We start from the raw sequence: 9164 nt of genomic DNA, 5'->3' as shown, positions 1-9164 counted from the left end.
AGGAAAAAGCCAGCACACGAGCAGGGAATTAGCAGTGCGGGCCAGGCTTCACGTTTCGGGGCCCGGTGAGGACACAGTCAGATCTGGAGGTGTGTGGTCGTGCAGGGCAGGTGGTAGTGGGCGGTACAGAGATCCGGGGGATAAAGACCGAAGAGGGTCAGGATGGATGTCGGGATGCGGGGAGATGCTGTAAGCGGCAACTATGACGCAAAGCTTGTCCGTTCAGGATCACGCATCCAACTGTTTCTCCCTAGTGATTCCTCAATAAACAACGTCCAAGAAGAATGGTGACCTCATCTCACTGAAATTAGCCAAACACCACTCATTTCTCCGTGTTCAGCTCTGCACATTCCTCACGACTTCAGCTCTCCCGGCTCCCTGACCTCCCCAGCCCCATCGCTGCACCCGGAGCTCCAAGAGCCCTTGTGCGGCAATTCCTACAACCGACCCAGCCCACGCTGCCGCCGGCTCCGTCTGAACCCCACATTCCCGTTCCAGCCGAGCTCCCCCGCCTCTAGCAGCCGGTGAGGCCGCGGTGACAGAAGCCGCGGTGACACAAGCCGCCCCGCGTAGAACAGGGGACGCCGGTACCGGCTGGGCATCTGCCGTGATCAGAACATTGCGGTACAAGCAGAGCCCGAAACAGGCATTTATTTAACGTGGCCGCGCGGGCCGACAAGTTCCACCGGGTGCCAGCGTCACCCCCCATTCCCCGCTGCCGGGAGAGTCTCCCGAGGAAGGGGACGGCTGCCTCTCGCCCCGGGACGCCGGGTAAAGGCACACCCCATACCCTCGGCCAAACCGGGGTTGCAATCTGCGGTCGGCTGCTCCCCGCCTGCTCCATGAGGCGATCGGCCTCTCCGGGGGGGCGAACAGATCTGGCTCGCTGCTCTTTCCAGAGCTTTTCCAGACTCTTCTCCCCTCCCTTCCCTGCTTCTCTTTTCCTCCTCCTCCCTCCCCTTTTCCCCAGTGTCTTTTTCTTTATTTCAGTAAAGGCTGTTGTGTTCGAGGCGACCGTTTGTGAGGGGCTGCTAGCACCTTCCTCGGTGCGAAGACGGGAAACCAGCGGCTCTCCTCTGCGCCGATCCCTCTCTCCGGCGCCCCGCGTACTGGCGCCATCCCCTCCTCAGCGCTCCCGCCCTTCCCCCAGTGCCCAACGGTCGGGCCGCCGCACCAACGCCCGCCCTCAGGCCGAGCACCCGCGGCAGCTGGGCGAGCCTCGGCACGGCTGCCCCGGCGCTTCCCCCCCTCCTGCCCCTAGCGGGACACGCTTTCTCCTCACATCCCACCCCGCGCCCCCTTCGCCGCTTGCAGGGGGCCGGCAGGCGCCGGGCGGGACTGGCTGCGTGTGCCTGGGCGGGAAGCGCAGGGCCCCTCCACCTCACCCCCGGTTGTGCCCATTGCCGGAGGCTGGGGGCTAGCGATGGCATCAAGTGCAGGCGGGCACGGCAGGCCCGACCCCCGGCTGCGGGCTGCGCGCGCGCTGAGCTGCTGGGCCGGGCCCGCCCCTCGGTGTGTGTGTGAGGAGGAGCCGGGAGAGCAGCGGGCTTCGCCGGGGATTTCCAGCCTGAGCGGGCGGGAGAGGAAGTGCGGGGCGGGGGGAGACGGCGCAGAGCGGTAGGGACTTTCCGTCGGGCTGGCGGTCTGCTTCACCAGGCTCCAGCTGCTGCCCGCCGTCCCGCTCCCCTCACACGCTCGCAGGTAGGGCGTCCGTGGGGCTCCGCCGCCCCGGGGAGCGGATCCGTGCGGCGGTGAAGGGGAGGGGGGAAGGCACACACAGACACGGCGGGGACAGCGCTTCATTGCCGCCCTGGTGGTGGCTCCCGCTCAGGGCTGTGGCACCGGCCGAGCTTGGTTCCCCGGCGCTCGGGCTCCCTAGACGGAGCGACGGGGCCGCGGGTGGCGGTAGCCGGGGTGTGCTCCCGCGGCGCCGGCGGGGGCAAGGCGGCGGCGCGGCGCTGATATAAGGCATCTGCTACACGCAGGGGCCGAGCGCGCTTCACCCGCAGCCTGTTGCTGGGACCTTGGTGGCGGCTGGTGCCCGGGGATAGATCAGCCTCTGGCAGGGTCGGCGTGGGCCCTTCCTGCCCGGACGACACTCCAGCGCTTTGCAGGTGCCCCTTTTTCATTTAGTTATTTCTGCCTCCCCTCTTCTCCTCTTGTTTCCCCCTCCGCCCCCCGATGTATGTGTGTATGTGTGTGCGTGCGTGCGTGCGTGCCGGGGAGAGAAGGGGAGGAGAGGGGAGCCCGGCCGCAGGCCGGAACGGAGTCGTGCGGCGGCAGGCGACGCTTGCGGCGTTTGATGTGTCGTTTGAATGCAGAAGCCTCTCTCCGCTCCTGGCTCCCTCCATATGCAGTCCTGGGGGCGGGCCGACGGCCTTTAAAGGGGCACTGCCGGCAGCCGCCGCGCCTGGGAACCGAGCGCGGGGCCCCCGCAACTTCATACCTCCCGCGGCTGCCCTCTGCGGCGGCTCAGCTCTGCTCTGCTCTGCGCTGCTCGTCTCTGCTCTGCGCCCGGGAGATAGGCACTACGGCGGTCTCCGGCGGGGAAAATCCTTTGCCGTTGTTGCGGAGCTGCCCCTAACTGGTGTGGAAGGAGTTATATTTTTATAAAGTCTGTTTGCCTCCAACGGTCCTGCTGTATAAGACCATCTGCTTGGCGTGCGCAGAAAGAAAAGTGTTTTATTTTCACGCCATTCGTTTTGTGCGCTGAGTCTCAGTGCCGCGTTTTAGTACGTTTAATTAATTACTGTGTTATATGTTAGGAAAAATAACGAGTGTTTGAAAGTTTATACTGAGTCATTCCTCTGCAGATGAACATATGACTGACTCATAATCTGAGAACTGCAGTGGCTTGTAAAATAGGAAGGTAAGGCATTTACATTTTGATTTATTTGTATCTTCATGTGTTTATGATATGAATTATCTGTGGAAAACCAAGAGAAATGGCATTAATGCTAAGAGGCATAATCTCACGTTCTGCCGACCTGAGCTTGTGTTTGACGTGAAAGGCTGTATGTGCACCTCTGTGTGGATCTTTACCATGCATTTGGATATTTTTCATGTTTTTCTCTTTCTGTAGTAGTAGTAGTATGTGGGAAGTTCCAATGATACAATTTGAAATTTGCAGTCTCCTTGGCCAGTGACTTATCTAGCTTGTCGAGATCTAACCAAGCCTTGTATATTGTAATTTGTGCATCTTTTATTTCTTCAGTAGAGCTGTGTATTTTTCCTTTCAGGATTGTACCGTAGACACATGTAGCATTATTGTGCACTGATCTGAACTTGCATTCATAGACTGAAAAGGAGTTTACTGTGTGATGTGAACGTGTGCTAGCAGTATTTTGCTTAGACAAATGAAATAGTATAATTTGAAATAGCTAGTAAAAATCCATATTTAAATTGGCTACTGACTTGCATAGAAGCCTAGATTCAAAGGCTACACTGACTGTGAGAGTTAGAACTAAAGAGATCATAGCACACGCCGCATGATGTCCCTTAAAATGAGACATTTGTTTTAAAGTGTCTATAAATGGCAATCCATACACACTGCACATAGATTAATGTAGATGGAAATGTTAACCTCTTTTGATCGGAGAGAAGTCTTTTAAGACAAGAAATATTTTGAATATTTGGACGAATCAGAGATTTTCATGGCTAAATGGGGAAACCCCTTTTCATAAAGCTTGATAATGGAAACGCTGATGCATCATGAGTTTGGGCATTGCAAGCAGACGGTACCATGAGGTTATAAAAGTTGCTTTGTTCCGAAATGAAAATGGTAGGCGTTTTACTGAAGTACGACTTGGTGCAAAGCTCCCAATAGAAAGGTAAAGTGCAGTCAGTAGCAAAGTAAATTAATTCTGATCACAAGAGGGTACTAAATGACTTGCTCTTAAGGCTTTCCTGAAGTCCTTCTGCAGTTAAGCTTGATGATACCAATTTTGAGAAGCCGTTCTTGTATGGATTCAGAGAATTAGGTCATTTGTGTAAGCATATTTACTGTTGGTGCCTTGGAAAACTGTGTAAGGTGGCAGTAGTTAGTTAGCATCAGTGACAAAAAATTCTTCATGAAGTCTTACCAGTCCATGCTAATACAGTTTGTCTTCTAAATGTTTTCAGGATCTTGTACTGTAGACCTTTGCATTATTCTTGTCCATAATGAGAAGTTTAAGTGAGAGAAGAGGAATGTGTTTTATCAGTCCTGAAGGCTAGCTGTTCTGTTACTGGGTATGGCAATGCTGAAAATTCACAAAAAACTTAATTTTTAACTTTTGTTATTAGACCACTGGAACATAAACGCGTTGATAAGTAGACTAACCATAATTCTTACAGTCTGTGTCACAGTCCATACCATAGTTCTTCTGTGGATGAAAAGGCAGTTTAAAAACAGAAATTACTTAAATCTGCTTCAATATCCTGAATTGGTTTTGCATGAAGGTATTGCAAGAATAACACGTTTTGATCTCTGATATGTTAGATGATGCAATAACTGGATTTCATTAATTTTTGTTATAGTAGTGTTTCTTAATTGAAGGTGCCGAATCTTATGATGTCTGAAGACTGCTTGTTACACACTGGTTTCAGATGTCTGTGCTGTTGTACACAGTTCCTTTAAAGAATTGCCAAGGCATAATTTGTATTTTTTTATTTTTTTTATGCTTGTGGGTGGATACTTTCTGAATGCAATGCTTGTGTTTGAAACCTCCTGGCATTTTTGGTGTATGGCTCAAGAACACCAAAAGTGGTGGGAGAGACTGAAATCGGAGATTTCAAGATGTGGTATGGGGAAAAGAAACCAAGGGAGAAAGAGTTGTGTATGTTTGTGCAACAGAATAAAGATGTGATTGTAGCACAGGAGGTAGTGCTATAGTCATACTAGGTTTTCTTTTATACTTTTTAACCTGTGGTGATGAGGTGGTGACAAAGAAACTACAGCAGTGAAGGGCTGGTAAAAGAATATAACTGATCTCCCAGCTCTGCCCGCTAGATTCCCACACTGTCATAAATGGGAAGTCAGTATATTTTGTTTTGACAAATCACAAACACATTTCCTTTTTTTTTCCCTCTTTTTCTATGTTTTTTTTAAGATAAAGGACTAGAGAATTGGGAGGAAAAGGGGAGTAAATTACAATAAAAGATTATTATGTGTCTTCCAAGCAGGAAGATGTGCTCTCTTCTAATGGTAAAGAGAAGGAAATAAAAACAAAGCTTCCCCCAGAAAATCAGTAAGAAAAATATACAACAGAAAGAGCTTAGGGAGAAAATAAGGCAAAAGATTATTTGGTATTGGAAATTGTGAGAGATACATATTTATATAGTCTTTGATGGTGTTTTTGTTTCCTTCCTGGAGATCTTTTTCACTGGAGCACTGACATCAAAATATCATTGCCACTGTGACTTCAATTGCTACTGACTGTTGGCTTTGTAACTAGGTTAACAGAGTGAGTGTCTCTAAAATTATATACAACAACTGTAGTTCACTAATCCTCTCCACCCCCAAAGTGTTAAGCCTTTGATTTCCATGCTGTTGTTCTTCTCTGTTGCTTTACTCTCGATGTGTAAAGTGTGATTTCAATAGAATTCCAAGTTCTGCAGTTCATGTGGTCAAGGGCAGCATGGGAAGTGAAGTCTCAACATGTTCATGGAGACAGAGGTTCAGTATTGGACATGTGTGACTGCCTCAGTCCTTGGCTCCCTCTTTGTACTGAAAATTGAGGTGTTGTGTACTTTGACGTTAAGACTGGGTTTTTGCAAATAGCAGTCATTGAAACTGAAAGGGGCATAGCAGGAATGCTTAAAGTTGGAATGTTTCTTAGTTCCAGTGTTATTTTATATCGTCTCATAAAATGATTATTTATGAAATAGATTTCTTTGATGTATAGAAGAAACATTCTGTAGATTATTTACAATGATAAAAATTTCAAATAATTCTGTAGTCTAATTTAAATGTTCTGAAGTGAATATATCCTTTTACATACATAGCAAATGCTTCAGTCAAAAACAGTAGTGAAAGAAGTCCTAAAACTTTTATTTTACATGCTTTAACGATGACTGTATGTGAGCTTGGAATTAGAAAAATCTAACATTTGGAGTAATGCTGAGTTTCTGTTTGATTTAGTGGTTTCTTTTTGAAAAGAAAGTAAGATACGGCCACTTAAGAGAAGCTCAAAACGCGATGAGTCTCTACAGCTTTCCTAGGCGTTGAGCAAAAAGATCTACTTGAATTTGGACTGTCTTGAAAAACCTGTTGTAGATGCTACTGTAAGATAAGTGCCTTCCTGACTGCCAGTTCATTCCCACAAGCTTTAACATCTATCAAGAAAGAGAAGTTGGTCCATTGTAGATACCAGTGTAAAATCTAGGAGACCTGGAAGCTGGTTTTCCTTTGTTTCTGCAGATATGTGTACTGTAAGTCATTCAGTAAGGGCCAAACCAACAAGGGGCTTTGATGTTGCAGTGCAGAGTGATCTGACATCATGCCTGAGTCCCAGGGGCAGAAGGGGGATTCCAGCCCAAGCTTCCTGCTTCCCTGGGGAGTATTGTCATCATCAAGCCACAGGCCAGTATAGAGTTATGTCACTTCCTTCTCTTGAAACTCTTCTGCTATACCAGGAAAAATCCAAACTCAGTGTGCCTAAGAAGCATAGCAAGAGGAAGCATGATGTCTCAGACAAGTGGTTAAGACAATTACCAGGATGAGGAAGGGCACAGAGTCTGCTGATGTTTCTTCCGCTGCCGTTTTGTTTATTGTTTTCTGATGCATTTGAAGTTGATGTTGAGATGCTTGCAGAGGTGATCAGCCTTGTCAAGCAAGACAAATGTTTCCTTCAGCGTAGAAGATGTGCTGGGGAAAAAAGGAGTACTGATACTGGGTGCCACTTGGTTAGGTGGTAGCTGAGTGGGAGTTCTGAAAATGACTTTGATGCAGCTTTGATTACAGACCATTTTCCTGGTAATAACGTGGGAATAGTGGTGCTTTCCCACAGTCTGAGGACATAAAAATGATGAGGTACTGAGACCCAGCAGGGCAGTACAAGTGTCATTTCTTGATAAATGAAATAAACTGCAAGTGTTGTGTAGAGGCATTTTTTTATTGACACCTCTGCAGCGCTGTACCTTCTGCACCATCAGCATCATGGCACAGGAAACAGTATTAGCTTCACGCTCTTCCACTGTTGTGTACAGCAGACATGCAGTGCTATATGAAGCTGAGCGTACATGACAGCATTTGTTAGTGGTAGCTGTTCTGGTGCTTGTACACGTTCCCAACTTTCTGCTTTGGATGTAACAGAAAAGCTCAACTCATAAACCAGATTTTGGCAGTGTGAATGGATTTTGTTTTGTAAGCTCATCCATGTACTTGAGGAAGGGAGATAATTAAAAGAGTTATTAGAGATTTTTATAATGGAGATCTTGGATACTGTACTAGTTTGACTATGCCCTCTTTCTGTCTTTGCACAGGGAGGAACCTAATGAGAGTAGGTTGCCTTGAGTTTTGTGGCTTCTAACTTAAAACTTGCAGATGTGAGTCTTGATTTTTGCATAGGCATTATAACCTTACAATTTTGATTCAACTTGTTTTAATTTCCTTTAAACCATCCCAGATGATTCCCCTTTGTGCATTTTATGCTCTTCAGCTACTAATGGAATGCTCTTGTCCATGCTGTGCTTCTCTTCCATCTTAAGTGTTTGGCCAAACAGTATAAATGCTCTTTAATTTCTCAAGTTGGTTCCTCTGATTCTTAAAGTGGCTTATTTTGAACTGCTTTTGGTCAGATCTCTTGTAATTTTACAGTTGCTTAAGGGATTATTTTTGTACCCTTGTGGTTTCATCATTGCACTTGATAAAGTGACTGCGTTTTGCCCTTTACTTCCATTTACATCACTTCTCTTTAAATACTTGTTTCTAGTCTTGTACTTGCTTTCACAGTTCTGGCTAATAATTTTTATCTGCAAATCCACTTTGACCTTTCTGTAGCTACCTGCTTCTTTGATTCCCTCCCTACCCCACCTTCTACTCCAGGTCAATTAAAAGCAGCTCTTCTAGGTCACTAACAATAGTCTACAATGTACCCTACTATTGTCTGAATTACACATCTTTAAATGTACTCTTGCTCTCTCATTCCATCCTTTTCACTTTCCTCTTTTCTGTTCAGCACAGCAGCCTTGAGAGAGAAGCATTGTGCTTTTGCCCTGGAATGTTTTTATTGTTATGACTGCAGTGGTTGAACCTGATTAGGATACCAGTTCTACATTCAACAGGTGCCAAAGGTAAAGTGCCTGTGGCTGTAAAATGACATGTTCTCAAAATGCTACGATTTGTCTGACAGTTTGAATAGAAGGAAGTTTTGTATACCTAAATAAATGAAGGTTGCTGATTTGCATATGTGCGTCTCTTTGATGTGAACCCTTTGATACAGTAGTGTTTTCATTGCCTTCTAAAACTCAGTGTTTCTTGGGGAAAACAGAAAGGATTTGAGCTAACTTCATCTGAAGTTAATAATACATAGGATCACCTGAAGTCAGCAGTATCTGCTCTGTTTTCCTGCAATAGTTGAATTGTGTTTCTGTCAACAGAACATGAGCATGCTGCATTTAAGATTAGCAAATATGTCTCGCTGTGCACCCATGGTGTCAATACATAGTGGAAATACCAATGGATACTACCCTGTAGATCAGCTAGTAGATATTGGTGTTGTGTTGCTCATACTGTTTGGCAGGTTTTTTTTGTATCTATGTTATAGCAGGGTATTTTGACACTTTTTTGGAGCATGTGCAGAAGAATGCTGTTGGCAATTTCTAGGGAGATAAACCTAGGGAGGTATTCTAAGTGTGTTGTACTTAATCAGCTGCTTTTCAGTACCTGGGACCCTAAATTTCCCTTCTCTCTCCTTACAAGTTGCTGAAAAAGTCACTTTCATTTTGAAAAGGATTATTTAGACATTCAGGTCACAATGTTTTGGCCAGTAAGATTTTGAGGGAGTTTTGAGGGATTTACTCGGTTGGTTGGTTGTGGTGTGTTTTTTTTTTTTGTTTTTTTTTTTGTTTTTTTTTTGTGTTTTTAGTTTGGTTGTGTTTGGTTTTTAAATAAAGATTCAGGACAAGTAGATAAATATCTGCCCACTATATTCTGTAGATTTTTGCTGAAGAGACTCTCTCAA

At 46.1% G+C, this 9164-nt stretch overlaps 1 protein-coding gene across 3 annotated transcripts in view; it reads left to right on the top strand.

The window, feature by feature from the left end:
• The first annotated feature begins 1577 nt into the window (after window positions 1-1577).
• The window catches only part of TRAF3 (TNF receptor associated factor 3), a 71930-nt gene continuing 64343 nt past the window's right edge, over window positions 1578-9164 (top strand). For 2 of the 3 annotated variants that reach the window (XM_061376333.1, XM_061376334.1), the window contains exons 1-2: window positions 1578-1701; window positions 2814-2869. The gene's annotated coding sequence lies outside the window, so the exon portion shown is untranslated. Of the gene's footprint in view, window positions 1702-1893; window positions 2115-2813; window positions 2870-9164 lie in introns of those variants that run through there. The other variant, XM_061376332.1, reaches the window with a different exon arrangement.

The sequence above is a fragment of the Neopsephotus bourkii genome, unplaced genomic scaffold (assembly GCF_033783945.1).
Source record: "Neopsephotus bourkii isolate Nb327-2 ecotype Australia unplaced genomic scaffold, CSIRO-AGI_Nbou_v1 NB_1707, whole genome shotgun sequence".
NCBI classification, from domain to species: domain Eukaryota; kingdom Metazoa; phylum Chordata; class Aves; order Psittaciformes; family Psittacidae; genus Neopsephotus; species Neopsephotus bourkii.
This window is presented reverse-complemented; position numbering and strand designations above follow the sequence as displayed.